This window comes from Ptychodera flava, chromosome 19, assembly GCF_041260155.1.
Source record: "Ptychodera flava strain L36383 chromosome 19, AS_Pfla_20210202, whole genome shotgun sequence".
NCBI classification, from domain to species: Eukaryota; Metazoa; Hemichordata; class Enteropneusta; family Ptychoderidae; genus Ptychodera; species Ptychodera flava.
Genome location: NC_091946.1, coordinates 24,691,055 through 24,699,848, shown reverse-complemented (window position 1 = coordinate 24,699,848; position 8,794 = coordinate 24,691,055).

Genomic DNA, 8,794 nt, shown 5'->3' with positions numbered 1-8,794 from the left:
GTCTATGTTTGTAAGCGCTCTCGTGTGACATCGAGCTCTCGAATTTCCATGGCAATTCGAAACAAATCAAAATACGTCTGTCGTCCTTGAAACAGGAATATGATATGACATGGTTCTTGCTAAGCTCTTTCTTTCTTTGAAACTATGAGATATTCTAAGATGTGAACATCGTATAACGAGATAACAAAATGAAAGCGAGGCACAGAGAGAAACACACTCAACTCATATGTGTTTAAGGAAAAACACTGACTCATTGATCACAAACAATGAATAACTGTATGGAAACACTTTGTAAAAGAGATATTTAGGTTAGTGGTTCAGAAGTGCTGTTGATCTGTCACTCCCTCTCGGCAACAGGGGTGCCACTCAAATACATGTACTCTGTATTTAGAATAACTAAAACGTCAATAGTTTTGGTAGAAGTAGATTGAGCCCTGGACTGAAAGATCCGTCGCTCGAGGACGCTCTCTACGCTCTCCCCTCCCCGTAGAGAGCGCCCTCGGGCAACGGATCATTCAGTCTAATTGTGCCCCATCCCCCACACGACTGTATCTCTTGGCATACGCAATAAAATGCCTTTATTTAAAATTATCCTTTCATAACTATAGTTCTATCGTTTACAGCCAAGTCGACACTAGGGCTTACTCTAGGAATATCTTCAGCTTGCCTTTTTGTCCTTGCCATCCCAATCTGTGTGTTTCTTGGTTATCGGTATCGGCACAAACTGGTCAAGTTCTTTCAAGACGAGGATGATTATGACTGGGACGGTTAGTTGAACATAGCATACACCTTTCATGCGACGAGCAGTCTCTATCGGAAGATATTAAAATATCGATTCCATCTTGTTGGTTCAATGCATAACAAGTACCATCTGGGGACTTGATGCGCTTTATTATCGAGGTGTTTAGTTTATTTGTAGATTGTCTATTTTGTCATGGCCTGTATTTCTAGTACATATATAAAATTCCATCACGACTTAATCCATTCTGTTAGACCCTTGGGATTAAATGCTAATTCAACCACTGTGTCAGTATCTTTTGAACAGCAGAATAATCAAAGCGTCATCTTCAATAAATACAATAAGACCATTAATATAATTGTCATTACCATTTGCAAGAAAGTGCTTCATTTTACCCCTTGAACTTATAACTGCTGCCTTCTTCATTATAGAAACTAAGAAATTTGATGCAATGGTATCATATAGTAGCGAAGATGAAGACTTTGTCGATACTCTACAGGTCCGTCTCGAGAAAGAAAAAAATCGAAAATTGTTGCTGCACGAGCGAGACTTTCACTTAGGAAGAGGTAACGTGACTCTGGATTTTCTGAGGTTTTCAGAACAACATTGCAGCATTTCAACTTTTATTCAAGTGGTTTCCTCAACAAGCCTCATCTGTTTATTGATTTTTCAATTTAAAGCGATTACATTGTTGTATTAGAATACCATATCATATGCGACCCTCTACCTTAACATTTAGTTTTCCTTTCTTTTTTTAAGATATTTTCACAAACATCAATGAAGCCTTTGAGAACAGTCGTGCATCTATTTTGATCCTATCAAAAGCCTCCCTTGAAAGTGGTTATTGTATGTATGAAGCCGAAATAGCAATGGATAGCTGGATCACCAAGCGACAGAAACTAATCCCGATTTTCAAAGAAAGCATTGAAGGGAAAGAGATTTCACCAGTCATTGACGACATTATTAGTTCTATTACATACCTCGAATGGCATCGTGTTAAAACTATGCAGGATGAAGACAAATTCTGGAATAGGCTTGAACATGCACTAACTAAGCCAAAGGGGAAGTCTTCACTGGTGTCCTGTGTGAGAAAGGCTACTGCTCGGCTTTTCAGCAGACATCGAGGTGCAGACTATACAAGGTTAAACAGCCTAGTCGTTTGACAGAGTCTTCGCAGTGTTCTCTCACATGGCGTGGTCGTTTCTTCTTAATCAGTTATCAAAGGGAGCCGTAGTTCTAGTGAAAGTCATTTAATACCGTAATTTTTTCTATCGGATTCTTAGGTAATTTCTCATCGTTCAAAGAACAAGATGCTAAACCTTACTCTACTTCAATCAACCTGTAAAATATACTTTCAGAAGCATGCACCCTACAAATTCAAACTTAAGACCTGATTGCAATTTCAGTTTGTAGCGTCAGTGTAGCCCATGATGCTTTGAGACAAACACATTGACATGAGTTTCAGCCATATTAGTGAACAGTCGAACATCATTCGGAACCCTGAATACAGGTCAGTTACCTGAAACCAAGTGCTATCTTCTTCAACAATCTATATCTAGCAACTGATAACTTTAACTACTATATTCTCAATTTCGTCGTTATCTTAATAGTCTGAATCAAGCAGTATTTCACTGTGTTGACATGGGTTGACATTTGTACATTGAACACCATGACCAAGATATTAATTCAAAGATTGTCAGGTATTAGATAATGCTTGTAATGAGTTACTGTGAGAAATATTGCAAAAAATACAGCAAATGAATATATTGGTATAATGTGTCATACAGTTACTTAGGTTTTACACATTTTAAATATTCAGAATAATATATATTGCAAACCCATTTACTTCTCGAAGATAAAGATAACTTTAAACTTGCTTTTGAATTGATGCGGAAACAAACTCAACTGTCAAAATTTTCCTAGTTAAATACTATACCTACTTTGCCTGTATTTTACTACATTGTAGCTCAGCAGTAAGCTTTGTAATTTGAATACCAGAGTAATAGTGCACTGTCATGTCAGAGTGTAATAGTTACTGGATCTTTTATTCTCAATTTTCACATTTTGTCGTTGTCGTGGCACAAACAGAACAGACCAACTAGAGACTCACACAAAGTTCCACTGGTTATGTTATAAAGGTGTGAAAGAGATCCTTGTTAGAGATACACCTTACAGACCTATAAAATTACCTACATATAATATTGTAGCACACCCAATCACCTCTTTTGACATTGCTATAATTTATTTATCACAATCTACAAATAAATAGGTGAATTGAAGCAAACAGGTCATGAGGCCATAGATCGTATTTTTCATATTAGCTTTGTAAGGAACCCAAATAGCAAGAGTAGGTCACTTGGTTTCAAGATAGCATTGCAATTTAGTTAAGCAAATAAAGGTGTCACTTTTGGTCATAAGGGTGATATTATTACTACCTGTGAAAATTATTATAAACTTTGCATATTTAAATATTCAGGGCAATTGACCCTTTTTTGGTCAGAACGTATTTTCCGAATCCAACGGTTTTCAAAATTACAGGTTCCTAGGCCTGGCTGCTTTCTATTGTGTGCAAATTATGATAAAATTTACTCAACATACTCTTATTTTTAGTGAAATGTCAAGACACATCTGTTTCACTTATTTCGGGTGCCATGGATCGATTAAGCTGCAGAAAAAGTCTTGTTTATTATATTGTACAGATTTTTCATCATCACAGACGTATAACACTGGGAACTTGACAATCTTACTTTGATTTTGTTTCATTTGATGAATTGAAGCTCCATTATTATAACTTTTAGTGTATTTCAATCCTTTTTATTGTTCAATTAAGTTTCGTCTTCGGTGTTTAAATGTTCAGTATAAAAATATTCAACATAAGCTTAAAGGGCGAGTAATGCTAACGTTTGAAGATTTTTTTTCATTATCTTTATATTATATGTCAATTGAACTTCTTATTCTACTCCCCAAAGAATATTGAAACACCGACTATTTAGATTGTTAACTTAGCATCTATATGTGTAAAATGCATCGTTATTGTTTACATTTGACTTCTAGTCCGGACCAGAATAAACTTGTCAACAATAATAATGCAGTTAACACATGTACGAGCTGGGTTGACACAAACTTAACAACTATGTATATTAACATGCATTGAGGAGTAGAACAAGAAATTTATGGTTGATATTCGAAACAAAGATTGTGAAAAAACTATCGAAAGATAGCATTACTGGCCCTTTAGTGTGGGTAATGACCGATATTATTGTTGACAGGTGAATGTCAGTGTACACGTCAATGTACATGTCAATTAACGATTGGCATTTTGCATGTTGTAAACAAGGCCAATAGGGCTTTTAAAATATAATATATATATCTAATATATATCAAATATATATCTAACTACCCGTCTTTATTCTGGTTAAAGGAGTGGTCTTTTATTTATATTTCATTCAGATTTGCTTGGCAGACTTTCATTTCGAAGAAGAAATTGCAAACTAAAACACTGTCAAGCAGATACGTATCACCGATGACGGGAAATGAAACTCAAAAGATTTGAATTTTTCCATTTCTTTTAGATGTGATTTCACTTTATACGCCTTTTCGTCCCGTTTTAGCTCCATGGTCAATGACATGGAGCTTATCAAATAGGTTACGGTCAGTCGCACATCATCGACCATGTTTTTTTTTATTCCATTCAAAGCTCATTCATGAAAACCGGCGGTTCAATTGCTTAATTATTTGTTATGTAGGTCCCTGGGGATGACTCAAATCCGATTTATCCAAATACGATGAAATATGCAACTCTGAATTTTAAAGGCATTTTTGTTGAAAAATCTTCCCCTCTCAAACTACTAGCCAGACAGCTTTGAAATTTTGCATACATATTCCTAGTAAATGTGCTCTTTTTGTATTTTAATTTTTTTTATCTTTCTTCATTTTCTCAAACTTCTAAAAAATCGTTTGTCAATTTTGGTCAGTAAGTTCTTATACAGATGATATCATCGATTTGTGTTAAACGGCGATGGAATTTGCATATACAATTTTTTAGGATTAATTTTCCTTTTGTTTACCAAAACATTGCTTTCTCTATACCACTAGCCTTACATCTTTGAAATTCAATTTGCCACTTCCTAGCGATACTCTTATTGAATATTAGTAAAATTAGGATAAAATTCGCACGTTATAATGTCGTAGAATATGTTTCTTAGTTTCTGCTCAATTTTCTTATTTTCTCAAAAAAATATTTGTCCAATAGTAAATTTGGTTTGTAAAAGATAAAAAATTTATATCTGCAAATTTTTTGGACCCATGTTCTCATACTTGGGTAAAACATTGTTTTCTCGAATGTAACAAGACTTTGAAAAAATATGTAATACAAATTATGAATAAATAAGCATAAACTTTGAATGGTTACATTTTGAAAAAGTTCTTTTATTCTTTTATGCTCAACTTTCTTAAAAAATATGCTTGCCTCTAATCGTCTGTCCAATACCAATAATTATTATATGTAGGTTTGCTATTCGGTGTTTTTTTCAAACGATAATGACATTTGCATATGCAAATTGTTTGGGTAAGTTTTCTCTTTATTGGTCGAAAATTATTTCCTCTGATAGCATTCTTCGAACATTTTTGAAATTCAATATGTAGCTTCATATAAATGCCCTCATTCACTGATGTTTACATTCGCATAAATTTACATATTTTCTCTTATAAAACAGAGTGAATGGTAATACATTTCGTCACGGTCAGAGTACGTGTATCCCAAGTTACATTAGGAAACATATACGAGTTTCGATGTATAAAAAATTAAAAATAAAACAAACAAATCATGTGTGTGGGGTTTCGCGATATGCAATCATTCAAGAGAAGAACAATGTCAGGCCAGGCTGCAAAGACATGTAAGAGGGTTGGGAACAGGTCATTATGGAAAAATACTTTAATTCAAGTCAAAAAGTGCTTCAATATCGGGACATAAACTAGAATTGATTAGGATAAGAAAGTCGAGCAAATATATCATATTAATGGCTTACATGTATGACGCCAATGTACCAAGACACCACAGCAGAAACACTGGTCAACATATGTGGCTATTTACTCATTTAAATACCTTCTCGTCCTCCCACGTTAATTATTAACTATCTATAATCCTACCTGTCATCGCAGCCTCATATACAGACTAGACCCTGCAATGACAAATGAGTTGGTCATAAAATCTGTAAATAGCCTTTGGTATTCCCTACAGATATGTTTAATACAGCGTTTGTCAGCATTGTGTAACTAGTATTCAATCTGGAAGTAATCCGAATCCTATTCAGCTTCAGTGGTATCACCGTTGCTTACTATCCGAAATGTGGAGAGTAAAACTCGCGCTAAGATGGTTACTTGTTGTATTGCCAGGTAAGTGGCTTACGAGAAAGCTAGATACATTGTATCAACCAACGTGCGACGAAGGCATTTTTGTCACATCAGTTTTTGATTCTTACCACTATCATGATCTGTTTTGCATGCGTCGTTCATAGGCCCAGTGTTTGCATGTGTCCCTTTTGGACATATCTATACAGTTTTTAGGTCCTGACTTTAAGGTAGTTCGCATCTGGACATATACTCGCATTTTAAACCTTTATCAATTCTATTCTGGTCTACCACTTTTAGGCGTTCATTTTAAAGCTTTTATCGTCTAAGTTTTCGAAAATCGAAAATTTTATTTTTCTCCATAGAGTTAACACAGGGACGACGGCCATTTTGAATTTAAACATCGGTAAATGTCAAGTTATTTTTTTCTCTAGTAGCAAACTTTTCCCTGTGACTCCCGATTTCCCTGTGACCAGTAATTTCCCACAATGTCAAATTTGTAATGCCATGAATATATCCGAAGAAAAGTTACATTTAATGATTAGTTTTACGCTTAGACTTACATCCCTTAACGTTCCTAGCCTTGTCTTGTGATCCCGGGTCAGGCTAACTAAGCTAGTGACGAGACAACGCAATTGTAGGCAGTTGCTGCAAAGTGGTCTAATGTTGCTCGACAACTGAGATTTTCGCATTAGATTTTATGATCAAAACTCTTTATGTGAAAGAAGTGTACAGTAATAAAAATTCGACCACGACGGCTTGCTAATGTAGAAAATTAAGGACAAGTTTACATGTCTACACCGAACAAAACGAAAGAACAGTAGCAGTGACTTTTCCTTCCTCACAGTGTCCAAACCAAATATTAACAAGTCAAACAAACGCAAAGCATGAGCACTCCATTTAATAAAATATGTTTCCTAGTTTTCAAAATATGACATAACAGTCATAGGACCAACTTCCTTGTCAGGAGTCATATTGTTATTCAATATCAACAAAACATATTTGTTTATTGCCTCTCTCTTCAGTGATCACGTGCCTCTCGAGAGGAGAATGGATGGGGTTGGAAGATGACGCAATTTTGCCATGCAAATTCCAAATTCACGTTCGCGAGGAGACAATCAAAAGTACACACGTTTGCACATAAGTACTTGATACACCCACTCCAGGGACAATCAATCATTAACAATATTGAATTAATAAGTGAAAGTATTATTATAATTGTGTAACATTTCGGAAATTACTTCAAAAAACAGCTTAGATCGGTATACTTTATCGCTTTCTCATAAGGTATAGCCAGCACATGCACGGTGTTTATTATATAGCCCACTTAAGGAGATGGCGATTTATTCGTTCCCTAACCAGGATGTACAATAGAGAATTAAAATAATTGAATTATTTACCTGTCATGTGTATATGTAGTGGCACAATGTTGGAATCATAAGTGCAGAACAAATATTTATAGAGTGAGGCGACATGTTTTCAGCTAAGCTACCCGTAATATCCGACGAACTCTGCTATTTTTCAAATGAAATCAAAGGCTGTGAGTGTCTGGACGCATGCGGGCATATGGCAGCGCTTAATCTTCAATATGATTCCAGGACACTCCAATTGGGAAAGTCATTTTCACGTTGCGAAGGCGAAACGGCGACACAACCATCACCAATGGGTCCACGTTAACGACTGATCATAATCAGCTACTGGTTAATGACAGAGTTGTAAATACTTCAAACCTGGTAAGATTATTGGCTTATCCACTTCTGTTTTTCTCACTTTTTATATATTTGAGGTGTTGCCATCGTAAAATTCCATGTCATGGAATTTTAATGTCAGTGAGAACCTTTCCTGACAACACAGCTTCACCTCGGTGTAACATTTCGGAAATTACTTCAAAAAACAGCTTAGATCGGTATACTTTATCGCTTTCTCATAAGGTAGCCTGCACATGCACGGTGTGTATTATATAGCCCACTTAAAGAGATGGCGATTTATTTGTTCCCTAACCAGGATGTACAATGGAGACATCCGAACTAAAAAGTAATTGTTCTGAAATAATCTATGATTAAACACTGGAAAAAGGATCTTCCGTATAATAACATACGTAGACAAACTGCTAGCCTGGGTCATTAAGGTCGAATGCTCCTAGGAAACAGATATTCGGACTCTATTTTTTTATAATTTTGCCATTCTAATGTATTATTTGAGAGGTCTCCTTTAAAGCTCTTGGAATAACAAAAGATTTTTCCGTCCAAGATATTTAAAATAAAAAATATATATATTCCCCATAGAGTTAACACAGGGATGGCGAACATTATGAAATATCAGTAATTTTTAGGTGATTTGTTTTAAACTTTGAATGGTATCCTTGATTTAGTAAGAGAATTTTTAAAAAGTTTCATTAAAGTAGTCTGAGCAAATGTTTTAAGTCTTTCACTTTCGAGGCGCGTATTACCTCAATATGTTAATTGTTTTTCGTATAATTGACTATATTTACACAGGGTAACACATCTGGCAACGCTTCCTCCTCTATGGCCGAAACGGTCACCTTGGAATCGATTTCTTCACAGTCTGGCTATGAGGGCGTAGGAATAATTGACGGCAACAAGGTTAGATGTCAATTGATAGTTTTATTACTCATTTCTTAGGATAGGTATGGCCATTTTCTCAAATGCTTACAGTTCATTTCTATGTCATGGTGTATGTGCAAAG